We start from the raw sequence: 13,614 nt of genomic DNA, 5'->3' as shown, positions 1-13,614 counted from the left end.
TGTGACCCTGAGTAAAAATCCCTACACATACAGTAAGGGATACACAAACAAAGGAAGGACTCAGTTCAGAGAGTGTGTGTATGTGTTTGTGTTATACATACAGTATACATACACACACAAACAGTATTTCCAAGGCCACAGATAGTTGATGTGCATATATGACTTAATACAGCATCCTTTCTTAATAAAAACCCTCAAGAAAGTTGGGATAGAAGGAACATACTTAAGCATCATAAAAGCCATTTATGAAAAGCTGACACTAATATCATCCCCAATGGGGAAAAACTGAGAGCTTTGCCCCTGAGATCAGGAACAGGACAGGGATATCCTCTCTCATCACTGTTGTTTACCAGAGTGTTGGAAGTCCTAACATCAGCAATCAGCCAACAAAATGAAATAAAAGGCATCAAAATTGGCAAAGAAGAAGTCAAACTTTCACTTTTCACAGATGACGTGATACTCTACATAGAAAACCCGACAGACTCCACCAAAAGTCTGCTAGAACTGATACATGAATTCAGCAAAGTCACAGGGTACAAAATCAATGTACAGAAATCAATTGCATTTTTATACACCAATAATGAAGCAACAGAGAAATAAAGAAACTGATCCCATTTACAATTGCACCAAGAACCATAAAATACCTAGGAGTAAACCTAACCAAAGATGTAAAAGATCTGTATGCTGAAAACTACAGAAAGCTTATGAAGGAAATTGAAGAAGACACAAATGGAAAAACATTCCATTCTCATGGATTGGAAGAATAAATATTGTTAAAATGTCAATACTACCCAAAGCAATCTACACATTCAATGCAATCCCAATCAAAATTGCACCAGCATTCTTCTCAAAGCTAGAACAAACAACCCTAAAATTTGTATGGAACCACAAAAGATCCTGAAAAGCCAAAGTAATATTGAAAAAGAAAGCCAAAGTGGGAGGCATCACAATCCCAGACGTTAGCCTCTACTACAAAGCTGTAATCCTCAAGACAGTATGGTATTGGCACAAAAACAGACACATAGACCAATGGAATAGAATAGAGAACCCAGAATTGAGCCCACAAATGTATGGCCAACTAATCTTTGACAAAACAGGAAAGAATATCCAGTGAAAAGAAGACAGTCTCTTTAACAAATGGTGCTGGGAGAACTGGACAGCAACATGCAGAAGAATGAAACTAGACCAGTTTCTTATAGCGTACACAAAAATAAACTCAAAATGGATGAAGGACCTGAATGTGAGATAGAAAATCATGAAAACCCTAGAGGAGAAAGGCAACAACCTCTTTCACCTCAGCCGTAGCAATTTCTTTACTCGACACATCTCCAAAGGCAAGGGAATTAAAAGCAAAAATGAACTATTGGGACCTCATAAAGATAAAAAGCTTCTGCACTGCAAAGGAAACAATCAACAAAACTAAAAGGCAACCGATGGAGTGGGAAAAGATATTTGCAAATGACATATTGGATAAAGGGCCAATATCCAAAATCTATAAAGAGCTCACCAAACTCCACACCCGAAAAACAAATAATCCAGTGAAGAAATGGGCAGAAGACATGAATAGACACTTTTCCAGAGAAGATATCCAGATGGCCAACAGGCACATGAAATGATACGCAATGTCACTCATCAGCCAGGAAACAGAAATCAAAGCCACGCTGAGATATCACCTCATGCCTGCCAGAGTGGCTACAATGAACAAATCAGGAGACTATAGATGCTGGTGATGATGCGGAGAAATGGGAACCCTCTTGCACTGTTGGTGGAAATGCAAACTGGTGCAGCCGCTCTGGAAAACAGTGTGGAGGCTCTTCAAAAAATTAAAAATAGAACTACCCTGTGACCCAGCAATAGCACTGCTAGGGATTTACCCAAGGGATACAGGAGTGCTGATGCATAGGGGCACATGTACCCCAATGTTTATAGCAGCACTTTCAACAATAGCCAAATTATGGAAAGATCCTAAATGTCCATCAACTGACAAATGGATAAGGAAGATGTGGTTTATATATACAATGGAATACTACTTGGCAATGAGAAAGAATGAAATCTGGCCATTTGCAGCAATGTGGATGGTACTAGAGGGTATTATGCTAAGTGAAATAAGCCAGGCAGAAAAAGACAGACACCATATGTTTTCATTCATATGTGGATCTTGAGAAACTTAACAGAAGACCATGGGGGAGGGGAAGGGAAAAAAAAGTTACAAACAGAGAGGGAAGAAGGCAAGCCATAAGAGATTCATAAAACTGAGAACAAACTGAGGGTTGATAAGCGGTGGGGGAGAGGGAAAAGTGGGTGATGGGCATTGAGGAGGGCACTTGTTGGGATGAGCACTGGGTGTTGTATGGAAGCCAATTTGACAATAAATTATATTTAAAAAAAAGAAACATAATATTCCAAAATCTAGACTAAACAAATCAAATAGATTCAAACAAATTAAAAGGCAACTAATCACATTACAAAATGTTCTTCACTGTGTAAGAGAATTCAAAGTTGTCTTCATTGGTGAGCATTTCATTTTTAACGAATTATTAACTAAGAGAAGCTGGGAACAAGGGACTTTTGTCCCTTTTTGTTTTTGTAAAGCTATTGCCAATTAAAGCTATATCACAAATTGTCTTTGCCTTCAGCTTATAGAATCCTTTGGATCTGAACTTTAAACTATAAAACTCTTTTTTTTTATTTATTTATTTTTGGGACAGAGAGAGACAGAGCATGAACGGGGGAGGGGCAGAGAGAGAGGGAGACACAGAATCGGAAACAGGCTCCAGGCTCCGAGCCATCAGCCCAGAGCCTGACGCGGGGCTCGAACTCACGGACCGCGAGATCGTGACCTGGCTGAAGTCGGACGCTTAACCGACTGCGCCACCCAGGCGCCCCTAAACTATAAAACTCTTAAACAAAAACACTGGAGAAAATCTTAATGACATTAGGTTTGGCAGTGATTTTTTTTTTTTTTTTTTTTGGGATAATGACCCCATAAGCATAAGCAACCAAGAAAAAGTAGATAAATTGGACTTCATTAAAATTAAGAATTTTTATGAATTTACAGGATATTATCAAGAATGCAAAAAGGCAACCTAGTGAAGGAGTGAAAACTTTTGTCATGTATCCAATAAAGGATTAAAATCTAGAGTATATAAAGAACTGAAACTCAACAATAACAAAAAACTCAATTCAAAAATGGGCAATAATTTGACAATAAAATATATTATAAAAAACAAAACAAAAACCCCAAATGGTCAGTAGAGTTGTTTAAACATGTCTCAAAAGATGATATAGAGCTGGCCAATAAGCACATGAAATAATGTTCAACATAACTAGTTATTAGGGAAATGCAAATCAAAGGCACAATGGGTACCACATCACATGTACCAGAGTGGTCTATCATTTAAAAAACAAACAAACAAAAAAGAAAAATAATAAATGTTGGCAAGTAAGTTAAAAATGTAGAGCCCTGTGCATTGTTGGTGGGAATGTAACAAACTATAAAGATGATTCCTGAAAGAATAGTCTTGCTGATGGGAATGTAAAATGGTACAGCCATTGTGGAAAAGCTTGGCAGTTCCTCAAAAAATTAAACATAGACTTAAAATAAGACCCAACAATTCCACTCTTAGGCATATATTCAAAAGAAATGAAAGAAGGGACTTGAACAAATATCTCTCCGTACACCAGTGTTCATGGCACCATTATTCACAATAGCCAAAAGGTGGGAACACTTCAAGTTCCCAGCAATGAAACATGAAGTGGAGAAACAAAACAAGGTATATAAGTACAATAGAAAATACTATTCAGCTATAAAAAGGAATAAAAGTTTTATATATGCAAGAATATGGATGGACATTGAAAACACCATGCTTAGTGAAATAAGCCAGACACAGAGGGGCAAATATTGTATAATTCTATTTATATGAAGTACCTAGAAGAGGCAAACTCAATAGAGACAGAAAGCAGAACAGAGGTTATCAGGGGCTGGAGGGAATGGAGTTACTGTTTAATGGGTCTATAGTTTATGTTAAGGATACTGAAAAGCTTTGGGTATGGATCGTGGTGACAGGTACACAGCATGTGAGTGTATTTAATGGCACTGAATGGTTACCAAATACAAATGATTAAAATGATAACAATTATGTATGTTTTACTACAATCAAATAATTAAGCAAGAAAAAAACCCAAAAATGATACCAAGTGTATCTCCCTCAAATGACTAAAATTGGGAACACTTACATCAATATGTGTTGGAGAAGATCTAGAACCACTGGATCTCTCATCTGCTGTCTGTGAGAATGTGAAGTGGTATGACCACTTGGTAAACAGTGTAGCAGTTTATTATAGAGTTAAATATACACTTCTCATATGACCCACCACTCTATTCTTGAGTATTTACTCACTACAAATGAAAACATAGGTAGTCACAAATATTGCTATACAAATATTTCTTTAAAAAAATTGTTTTAACGTTTATTTATTTTTCAGAGAGCGAGAGAGAATGCGAGCAGGGAAGGGGCAGAGAGAGAGGGAGACACAGAATCCCAAGCAGGCTCCAGGCTCTGAGCTGTCAGCACAGAGCCCAACACAGGGCTTGAACTCATGAACGGTGAGATCATGACCTGAGCCGAAGTCAGGCACTTAACCAATTGAGCCACCCAAGCACCCCTCTATACAAATGTTTGTATACAAATGTTCATACAAATATTAATTTTGTAATAGTTCAAAACCAGAAATGATCCAAAGGTCCACCTTAACTGGATGGATTAAACAAATAAGTATTGTCTGTTACCACCATTTAAAAAATGAAAAGGCAAGTTATAAACTGTGAGAAAGTAATTTCAAATTATGCATCTGATAAAGGGTTCCTATCCGGAATATATGAAGAACTCAGTAATAAGACAACCCAGTTAAAACAATAGGCAGGGGCACCTAGGTGTCTCTGCCTCTCTCCCTCTCTCTCAAAAATAAGTAAACATTAAAATTTTTTTTTAAATAGGCAAAAGATTGGAATACATGTCATCAGAAAATATATACAAATGGCTAATAAGCATGTGAACACTTGTATACAGATATTCATATCATTATTCCTAATAAACAAAAAGTGGAAGCAACCCAAATACCCATCAACTCATGAATGGATAAACAAAATATGTTATGTCCACACAGTAGAATACCGTTCCTCAGTAAGAAAGGAACAATCTATTGATTCACACTGCAACATGTGTGAACCTCAAAACATTATGCTTAGTGAAAGAAGCTGGTCACAGAAGACCATATATTATATGATTTCATTTTTACCAAGTGTCAGAATAGGCAAATCTATAGAGACAGAGTAGATTAGTTGTTGCCTGGGGCTAAAGATAGGAACAGAGATTTACTGCAGATGAGCCCAAAAGATCTTGAAGTGATGGAAAAGTCCTAAAAGTGGATCATTAGTGGTAATAGTTGTCCATATATAAATTATACCTAAAAAGTAATAAGAAGAATTCCAAGGGGGACATAGAAAACATTTACAGTCATTTATTTACATGTCGGGTGCAGACTTTGATTTTACCTTGAGATGAATGTTGAATAATAGAAATTTATTAAGAGGGGTACCTAGGTGGCTCAGTCAGTTAAGCGTCTGACTTTGGCTTAGATCATGGTCTCACAAGTGGGTTTGAGCCCCATGTCAGGCTCTGCACTGATAGCTCAGAGCCTGGAGCCTGCTTTAGATTCTGTGTCTCCCTCTCTCTCTGTCCCTCCCCTGCTTGTGCTCTCTCTCTCTCTCTCAAAAATAAAATAAAATAAACATTGAAAAAAATAATTAAAAAATTGAAAAATTTTCTTTAAAAACAAATTTAGTAAGAGACTTAAAACATCAGTAAGAGGCAATGTGTATGTAGTCTACACCATCCTCCCAAAATATGTCAAGTTGACGATTTTTTTAAAAACTCAACTAAGAACAAACAAACAATAAAACAAAAACACTGTTAAGTGGAAAACATCAGCCACAGAATTGGGAGATAATTTGCAACCTGTAAAACAGATAAAAGATTAGTATACAAAGTATAGTAATCCTCCTGCAAATCAGTCATAAAGAGGCATACACTCCAGTATAGAGATAGACAAGAAGGATGCCTGAGTGGCTCAGTGAGTTAAGTATCTGACATGGTCATGATGTCACAGTTCGTGAGTTCGAGCCCTTCATCTCTGTGCTGACAGCTCAGAGCTTGAAGCCTGCTTTTAAAAATTTTTTATAATGTTTATTTTTGACAGAGAGAGAGACAGAGCATGAGGGGGGAGGGGGAGAGAGAGGGGGAGACACAGAATCCAAAGCAGGCTCCAGGCTCTGAGCTGTCAGCACAGAGCCCCACACGGGGCCGAAACTCACGGACCGTGAGATCATGACCTGAGCCGAAGTCGGATGCTCAACCGACTGAGCCACCCAGGTGCCCCAATAAAAAAAATGTTTTTAAAGGTCACGATCTCGCGGTCCGTGAGTTCGAGCCCCGCGTCGGGCTCTGGGCTGATGGCTCAGAGCCCGGAGCCTGTTTCCGATTCTGTGTCTCCCTCTCTCTCTGCCCCTCCCCCGTTCATGCTCTGTCTCTCTCTGTCCCAAAAATAAATAAAAAACATTGAAAAAAAAAATTTAAAAAAAAAAATGTTTTTAAAGGAATGGACAAGAAATATAAGCAAGTTATTACCAAAAGAGGAAAACTAAACAAATAAACATTTAAAAAATTCAAGAGTGAGGTCAGCAAGACAGAATAGGAAGCTCCAGTCCTTGTTTCCCTTTGAAAACTCCAGAAACCAATTAAGAAGTTACAATACTCCAGGCAAGCTCAAAGTCAAAAATGGCCATATTGAAATGGGTAAGAAAGCCATTTTATACCAACCACTGTAGCCCTTCCCCTAAGCTGGCTCAGCTTGGTGGGACTGGGAGGGAAATTCTAGCTTGCAGCTTGTCCCTTGAGGGAGAAAGAAAAGAATGGAATATGTTCAGTGTTCTTACTTTTGGGGGGGCTGCCTGAGGGACTGCCTCAGGTAACTTACCTGACTCTGACCACTGATGGGGAATGAGCAGACTTTCAATACCTGGAGAGCGTGAATGTTAGAGAGCCCTATGCTGCTTTCTGTAGCCCCAGGGAGCTGGCAGTGCTGCAGATGGAGGTTAGTGTAAGGAGAAAACACCCAACTCACAGCTTCTGTCTGGGTGGGTTGGGGGGTGGGAAAGAAGAGTAGAATGTGTATCTAATGTTCCAGCTTCTGAAGGGGCTACCCTAGGGATTGGTTTTTGTCTCCCCTGACTTGAAGCAGCCCACTTTGAAGGTCAGAGGGGCTGCAGAGAACAAAAACTTAGTGGCTTGTTGTGGCACCAGAGAACCTGCAGTACCACAGACAAACACCAGAGGGAGGAAGAGATTGCAAACTCCTGAAAAACTGGCAAGCTCTCTGGGAAATTACATAAGCCCAGAGAAGACACATCCCCAGAAAAGATTCAAAGGACCCCCAGATTCTCTCACCAGGTTGATTAGTGAAAGTTCCCCCGTACAAAGCCAGTGCATAAAGACTAGAAGAAGTGGCTTTCTTCAATTGCATAAAACACAACAAAAAATAAGGCACACAAAGAAACAGGTAAACATGGCCCAAAGGAACAAAATTAATTTGCACAAACCTACTGTAAAGAAATGGAGAGCTATGAATGAACCACCTGACAATTAAAAATAATCGTCCTAAAGGAACTCAATGCACTACAGTAGAATACAGATAAACAACTAAATTAAATCAGAAAAATGTGTAAACAAAATGAGAATATCAACAGATACAAATTATTAAAAACAACCAAACAGATATTCTGGAGCTGAAGAAAAAAATAACTGAATTGAAAAATTCACTAGAGAGGTTCAACAATAGACTGATCAAGCAGTTAACTTGAAGACATGTCACTTGAAATTCTCAAATCAAGGAATAAAAAGAAAAAAGAATGAAACGTTAATTAAACCATAGAGCTTATGAAACATCATCAAATGGACCAATTGTATGTGTTGTGGGAGTCACAGAGGAAGTGAGAGAGAGAAAGACAGAGAACTATCAAATCTGAAGAAGGAGTTAGACATCCAAATTCAAGAAGCTCAAACTCCCAACTAAAATAAACCCAAAAAGACCCATGGCAAGTTATGTTGTAATTAAACTGTCAAGAGACAGAGAATGTTGACAGTAGCAAGAATACAAGCACATATAAGGAAACTCCAGATTGTCAGTAGATTACTTAGCAGAAACATTAAGGCCAGAAGGGAGTGAGATGACATAGCAAAGTGCTAAAACAAAAACCTGCCAATCAAGATTATTATATGCTGCAAAGTATCCTTCACAAATGAAGGAGAGGGGTGCCTGGGTGGCTAAGTCAGTTGGGTGTCTGACTTCGGCCCAGGTCATGATCTCACAGTTTGTGGGTTTGAGCCCCGCATCAGGCTCTGTGCTGACAGCTAAGAGCCAGGAGCCTACTTCAAATTCTCTCTCTCCCTCTCTGCCCCTCCCGCTCTCACTCTGTCTCTCTCTCTGTGTCTCAAAAATGAATAAACATTAAAAAACTTGAAAAAAAATAAAAGGAAAGTGGAAAATTCACAAATATGTGCAAATTATACAACACATTTTTGAACAATGAGTCAAAGAAGAAATCACAAGGGAAATTAGAAAATATGTTCAGACAATTGAAAACACAGTATATCAAAATGTATAAGATGAGGGAAAAGCAGTACTAAGAGGAAAGTACATAGCAGTAAACATCTTGTTTAAAAAAGATGATCTTGGGGCATCTGGGTGGCTCAGTTGGTTAAGCGCCTGACTTTGGCTCAGGTCATGATCTCATGGTTTGTGAATTTGAGCCCTGCATCGGGCGGCTTCGGTTCCTCTGTCTTCCTCTCTCTCTGTCCCTCCCCCGCTTGTGCGTGCATTCTCTCTCTCTCTCTCTCTCTCTCTCTCTCTCTCTCTCTCTCTCTCTCAAAAATAAACGTTTAAAAAAATAAAGATAAAAGATCTCAAATCAGCAACCTAACTTTATACTTCAAGGAAGTAGAAAAAGGAGAATAAACTAAACCCACAGATAGCAAAAACAATGAAATAGTAAAGGTTACAGGAGAAATAAACTAAAGAGAGAATGGGAAAAAAACAAAGAATTCGATTTTTTAAAAGATCAAGAAAACTGTCAAACCCTTAACTAGACTAAGAAATCAGCAAGAAGACTAAAATAACAAATATCAAATGAAAGAGAAGGCATTACAACTCATTGCAGAAAAATAAAAAGAGACTACTATGAACAATTATATTGCAACAAATTGGATAATCTAGAAGAAATGGATAAATTTTTTATAAACATACCAAGAGTGACTCATAAATTTAAAAATCTGAACAGATCTACAACAGGAAGGAGAAAGCTCAGAAAAGCCCAGAACTGGATGGTTTCACTAGAGAATTCTACCAAATATTTAAAGAATTAATACCAGTCCTTCTCAAACTCTTTCAAGAAATTGAAGAGGAGGGAACACTTCAAAACTCATTTTATGAGGCCAGCATTACCCTGATACCAAAATCAGATAAATACACTACAAGAAAAAAAAACTGCAAGCAATATTCCTGATGAATATTCATGTGTAAAAATCCTCAGCAATATACAAGTCAACCAAACTCAGCAATTGAAAAGATTCTGCATCATGGTCAAGTGGGATTTATTCCTAGCATGCAAAGTTGGTTCAACATTCAAAAACCAATTGGTGTAGTACACCATATTAACAGAATGATGGACAAAAACAAATGATAATTTCAATTAAAGCAGAAAAAACTATTTGATAAAATTCAACATCCTTTGATGATAAGAACATTCAGTAGAGTAGGAATACAGGGAACATACTTCAACAAAATAAAGACAATGTGTGAAAAGCCCACAGCTAACATCACACTCCATGGTGAAAGACTGAAATTTTTTCCTTCTAAAATCATGAACAAAGCAAGGATACCCTCTCTCACCACTTCTTTTTAACACAGTACTAGAAGCACTGGAGCCATTAGGCAAGACAAAGAAACAAAAGGCATCCAAATTTTAAAGAACCTCTTATTCTGCTTATACATGACATGATGTTATATGCAGAAGACCCTAAAGATTCCACAGAAAAACTATTAAAACTAGTAAATTAACTCAGTAAAGTTACAGGATACAAAATAAATACTCAAATATCACTTGTGTTTTATACACTAGTAGTGAGCAGTTTTACAAAGAGATTTTTTTTATATATAAAAAGCCCATTTACAGTAGCATCAAAAAGAATAAAATGTTGAGGAATAAACTTAAGGAAATGAAAGACTTATATGCCGGAAGCTACAAAATGTTGCTGAAAGAAATTAAACATGACACAAATACATAAGAGGCATTCCGTGTTGAGGGACTGGAAGACTTAATATTGTTAAAATGTCCATACTACCCCAAGCAGCCCATAGATACAATGCAGTCCTATTAAAATCCGAATGGCATTTTTCTTTTGCAGAAATAGATTTTTAAAAAAGTCCTAAAATTCATATAGAATCTCAGAAGACCCGAAATAGTCAACAACCTTGAAAAGAGAAACAAAACTAGAGGCCTCACCCTTCCTGATTTCAAAACATATTACAAAGCTAGTCATTAAGCCACTTTGGTACTTGTATAAAGCCAGACACAAAGACCCACAGAACAGAATAGCAAGGAAGTGGCAAAAAGATACCCGTAATGTCATCATTACATAAAGTTTTAAAACACTCAAAACAATACACACATATGAAGTAAAAGTGTTAAAACTAGACAGAAAGAGGGCGCCTGGGTGGCTAAGTCTGTTGAGTGACTCTTGATTTAAGTTCAGGTCATGATCTCATAGTTCCTGAGATCAAGCTCCACATCACGCTCTGAACTGACAGCTCAGAACCTGCTGGAGATTCATTCTCATTCTCTCTCTCTCTCTCTCTCTCTCTCTCTCTCTCTCAAAAATAAACATTAAAAAAAAAAAAAAAAAAAACTAGACAGAGAGGACTCCCATCGTTAGGGGAGTGCTAACTCCTAGGAAGGGGAAGAGAAAATGAGACAGGAGAGGGTGTTTCAACTGTAACTGAAACATTTTTATTTCTTTAAAACGTCAACTAGAAATATCACTAAAATGTTAGCATTGTGAAATCATGGCAATGAGTGCACAGTTGATGTTATAGTAATTCCCTATGTTCTTCTATACATAATTTTATAATTAGACTTTTTAAAAATGAAAATACAGTGCTAGCTGGCAAAATACCAAAACTTAAAAGAGAATATTCATAATAAAGGAATAATTTCCTGCCACAGGGTCTTATTTCCAAAATGGCAGTTGTAGTTCATGAAAAAAAATCATTTTTAATCAGCCTTAGATTGCTTAATATTGATTCCTCTCTGCACTCTGCAGTATTTTTTCTCCTTTACAGTGTCTTTCTGCACTGTACCCATTATTTGACTATACTGGTCTTTCAGATTCTTTCTTCAGAATGTGTACTTTTCATTTTCTCACCCTCAGGACAGAAGAGGACAGCAGTTCAGAAAGGCATCTAAACTCCATTGACCACAATTAGGAAAGCCTGCTGGAAACTATTAGCTAATATACTCTTTACATCTGAGAAATTTCCATTTGTGCCAGATTGGCTCATTTTGTGGGGCAGGTTAATTCCCGAGTTTATGATTGCTTCTTCAGTAAGGATGTATGTTTTTAAAAAAAATAATATGCACATTCCCTGGCGCAGAGCAGTTTTCTGAAGGATGTCCATGCTGGCACCCAGCTGGCAGTAGCAGCAAGGATAACATGGTGATTAATTTGGTAATAGTTTAAAAACATTTTTAGTCAAAGCAAATCATTGATGTAATTAGTAGAACTCTTAACTGAATTTACCAAGAATATGAGGTGCATATGCTAGTAGAATGTCCTTTGGACACTGATACATCTGATACATTCCTAATTTGCTCTTTTGAATGGTGTTTACTATGGAGTCTTAATTTTTAGAATGAATTTTAGAATTCAACAAGAAATTTTTGCAGGTATTTTTTTGAATGTGTTGAATTTTTAGAGAAATTAAATTAAGTTCATTTATAATTATCAGAAGATTGAATTTAAAAAAGCAATTTGATGCTCAGCATTCTTTTTGAGTCTCTTTATGAGCGTTTAAAGTTCTACTTTTAAGACCTGAAGCCAGGAAGTTCTGTTCTCCATCCATAAAAGAACCTGGATCCCTTAAAGCTTATGTGAGACTCAGAACTCCACATCTACAGCTCTCTAGTGAATTATAAATCCAACCAAGTGTGTTCTCTTGTCTCAGTTAGAAACTGATTTCATGAAATCAGGTAGTGAAATGCCATCATGATAACATTTGAAAGAGCTGCCAAACATGCTGGAGCCATTATATTTGTTGCTGTCATAACTTATAATAATAACTAGAATATGCGTCATAACAATATAAATTTGCTATATATATATATATGAAGTTATCTGTGCATTTCTAAGATTTAAAAATCAAAAAAGTTGAATAAGAATATAGCATAGTGGGCAAACTACTTTCCAGTACACTTGAATGCAGATATTCCCATTATTTATGAAACTTGAATTTTATCATTACTTACCTTCTGCTTGGAAGACTTGAAATGTTCAAGTCGCCAAGGGCCTCTCAAACTTAAACACCATACAAACAATGCTATTCTGTTTTTCTCTGTTTTTTTTTTTAAAGAGGACATCTGTACATTTTTTTCACTTTTTGCTACTTGAATGTTTCAAGTTCATTTCAAAAGACTCAAAAGTCTCTTAGAAAATATAAAAATCTCATAACTTTGATGCATAAAATGTCAGAGGAACAAAAAACATAGGAAAATCTGTTTGGTTTCCTTTTGCATTCTTTTTAGACGCCTGATAAATGGTCTTGTCATAGCATTTTAAATAGAATTTCACTTGCCACCAACTAAAATCAACAATTCAATGACAGAATGTTTAAATTCTCTCCTGTTCTTTGCTATAAACCGTCTAGAAGGAATGACATTCTGGACTTTCTGAGCATCATCAGTTTATCTTGTAGTTAGTTCTGTGGTTTGCTGCAGATGGTTTGGAAACTTCAACATAGCCACATGAGAATGATGTTTCTAGCAGTATATGGTTACTGTTGACCTTCTGCAGTTGAATTCTTGTGCAAAGATCATTTGGAAGTGTTGCTCTGGCAATTAATCAAGACATAATGCTTAGTGTACTCCAGTCTGGAAAGTGTTGCCTAACTCTAGTTGAAGTTGGATTTCCACACTCTGGCAAGCTCAAGACCAAAAGAGGGAGCCATGAAGGCTGTGAGCACCTTGAAGCCTTTCAGAACATTATCAGTTGACCTGCATTTAGGTAGGTCAACTGACAAGCTACTGAAATTTATATGAAACTTTAGGGTTTTTTTTAAAGTAGGCTCATGCCCAGCATGGAGCCTAATGCAGGGCTTGAACTCACGACCCTGAGATCAAAACCTGAGCGAGGTCAAGAGTCAGATGCTTAACCAACTAAGCCACCGAAGCACCCCAAAAGACTTTAGAAATTTTCACAAAATTCTCTTGGACCTTTTCAGCCTGAT

General features: G+C 37.2%; 1 protein-coding gene across 3 annotated transcripts in view; it reads left to right on the top strand.

The window, feature by feature from the left end:
* FANCC (FA complementation group C) overlaps positions 1 to 13,614 on the top strand; it is a 262,669-nt gene that overhangs the window by 178,046 nt on the left and 71,009 nt on the right. The window lies entirely within an intron of this gene.

The sequence above is a fragment of the Panthera uncia genome, chromosome D4, assembly GCF_023721935.1.
Source record: "Panthera uncia isolate 11264 chromosome D4, Puncia_PCG_1.0, whole genome shotgun sequence".
NCBI classification, from domain to species: Eukaryota; Metazoa; Chordata; class Mammalia; order Carnivora; family Felidae; genus Panthera; species Panthera uncia.
This window is presented reverse-complemented; position numbering and strand designations above follow the sequence as displayed.